The following is a 2707-nucleotide window of genomic DNA, read 5'->3' as shown; positions in this document are numbered from 1 at the left end:
CGGCAATTCCTCCCCGGCCCGCTTTGCTCTCGCCGGGAGGCCGGGGGCGCCGCCGCGTAGGGCCCTCGGGGTTCGCGCCCCGAGCCCCGGAGCGGCCCCGGGACCCGGACTTATAGCCAATGGATAGAAAGCACCTTTTGCAAAGTGGCATTTGCAAAGCGAGTGAGGGCTGGTCCCCCGCCAAACTGCTCTCCCCTCCCCAGTACTCACGGCATCCCCAGAAAGGCCCGGGGACCAGACCTGAGTCTGAGACCCGGAGTCGGGGGGGGGGGGTCACCCAGGTAATTGACCAGCCCGGACTCGGGCTCGAATCCAGCTTGCTGGCTGTTCCCGGCCAGTGGGCCTTTCCATCGGGGGTTCCCTTACATGTTGTACTTTGAAAACAAGTGGGTGTACCCAGGACTTTCCTGGTGCATCTATTCAGTACGTGGAGCGGTGTGCACGCTGCTTGGCAGGTCCTTCGTGCAGTAATAATGTGGGGTACACCCTGTCCTGCAGTTTACACGGGTGCTCCAGGTTTTATCCAGCATCTACGCTGTAAGGTGGGTATTGTTCTCTCTGGATGGTGAGGAAACCGAAGCTCAGAAGGCCAGGACTCTTAACCGCGCGCGGTGCGTACACACACACACACACACACACCGTCTGCTCGGCCTCTTGGCGGCAGCATTGGAACCAGTTCGGTTTGGTGCCAAACGCACACACTCCTTGCTCTGCAAGAGCCCACGTCTCCTTCGAATATTCCTTCGGGCGCACAGTCCTAGACGTAAACCTTTGCCAAAGTGGAGCGCGGGGCGTGGGGGTGTGAGGATCGGAGTCGCTCCGAACGAGTCCCGCGGGGTGAGGGAACGCTCCTTGGAGGTCCCACTGCTCCAGGTGAGACGCCCCGGGCAGGACCCAGAAGCCTCCCTCGTGCTTGCCAAGAGGGAAAGGAGCCCACTGGCCAGAAATCCCCGAGAATCTCCAGCGAGCCAGGATGAGGGTACCAAGGCCGAGACCTGGGAGGTTCCCGGCCAGGGTCGCGATCCAGCTCAGACACTTCTCCCCGCCCTCGGTGGCCTCCGCCTCCTCCAGCACCGGCAGCGCGGCCACGGGTCCTGGTGCCCCATCCCTCACGTCGTCCCTAGACAGGCACTCAAAAGGACGCCTGCACACAAATCCAGACACACACTCAGGCACAGAGACCAGAGACACTCGCGCTCACACACGGGAACCAGGCGGCACTCACCACCCAATGCGGGCTGTGCACGAGGCAGTCCGTGGAGGAGGAGGAGCTCCGGCCACTGGGTGGGGCCCCCAGGGCTCCGCCCCGCACCCCGCACCCCGCCCCCTTCCCCCCCTCCCGCTGCCCCCGGCCTGGGGAGCTCGCCTCGGAGGGGCGTGGTGCAGCAGAAGACACCCTATGGCAGCTGGGACCCCCTGACTCAGCCGGGTGGTGAGTCAGACCCCCTGCAGGCCGCCCTGGACCCCCCAGGAAGGGGGTTTCCCAAGATGACAAATAAACCACCGGAAGTCACGCCGGACCTTGGCACGCAGAGGCTGGGAGGAATTCCGGGTGCAGAGGGCTGGTATCCCTAACGCCCTCCAAGCAGGAAAGTATCATGGCCTGGAACCAGGCCACCAAGGAGACTTTCCAAAGGGCAGACAAACTTCAGCGTCCCTCTACCCCCATTTCCCATGTGTGGGACATTCCCCCACCCCCACCCCGCGCGCCCTGTCCAGCTGTGGTCCCCTGCTGAGACACTGCCCTCTTTCTCCAGCATGGGTGGGGTGAAAGTTAAGCTCAAAGCCAAGTCCCAGCCAGGCGCAGTGGCTGACGCCCGTAATCCCAGCACTTTGGAAGGCAGAGGTGAGAGGAGTGCCTGAGCTCAGGGGTTCAAGACCAGCCTGGGCAACTTGGCGAGACCTCATCTCTACAATAAATCAAAAATTAGCTGGGTGTGATGGCATATGCCTGCAGTTCCAGCTACTTGGAAGGCTGAGGTGGAAAGAAAGCCCGAGTCTAGAGGGTCAAGGCTGTAGTAGCCAGGGCATGCCACTGCACTCTAGCCTGGGTGACAGTGAGACTGACTCAAAAATAAATAAATAAATAAATAAATAAATAAATAAATAAAGACAAGGGCCCCATCAGCAACGGAACCCAGTTACTGTCTCCAGGTTCAAATCTGGGGTGTCGGGCACTGCTGTCTCTGGAGCTCCAAGAAAAACCCAAGATTCTTTGAAAAGTCAAAAGTCACAAAAAAAATCACCTTCCTGTACTACAAAGATGTACTAGAAATTTCCCTGAAAATTCTGGAAAGATACAGACCATAATAAACTGGAGAATAATTAAATAAGTTAATACAGGTATAGGAACGTCTCTACAGCAATGCCTGGCATATATGGGAAGTGCTGGCTGTCTCTCATGGAAAACAGACACAAGAAGATCAAGTGACCTGCCCGAGGTCGCACAACTAGTTAGCGACAGGGACAGGAGTAAACCAGAGTCCCTGATTCTTTGTTCACAGTTCAAGTATCTTAAATCCTTTCTGAAAGCAGATGAGGGTCTAAGTTTAGTGGATGAATAAATGAGTTTCACCATTTATTTATTTATTGATTGATTGATTTTTGAGTTGGAGTCTCACTCTGTCACCCAGACTGCAGTGCAGTGGCCACTCCTGGCCACCGCAGTCTCGACCCACTGGGCTCCGGCGATCCTTCCGCCTCAGCG

The sequence above is a fragment of the Carlito syrichta genome, unplaced genomic scaffold, assembly GCF_000164805.1.
Source record: "Carlito syrichta isolate Samal-C Ts95f unplaced genomic scaffold, Tarsius_syrichta-2.0.1 Scaffold143077, whole genome shotgun sequence".
In the NCBI taxonomy this organism is placed as follows: Eukaryota; Metazoa; Chordata; class Mammalia; order Primates; family Tarsiidae; genus Carlito; species Carlito syrichta.
Note: the sequence above shows the minus strand (reverse complement) of the source record.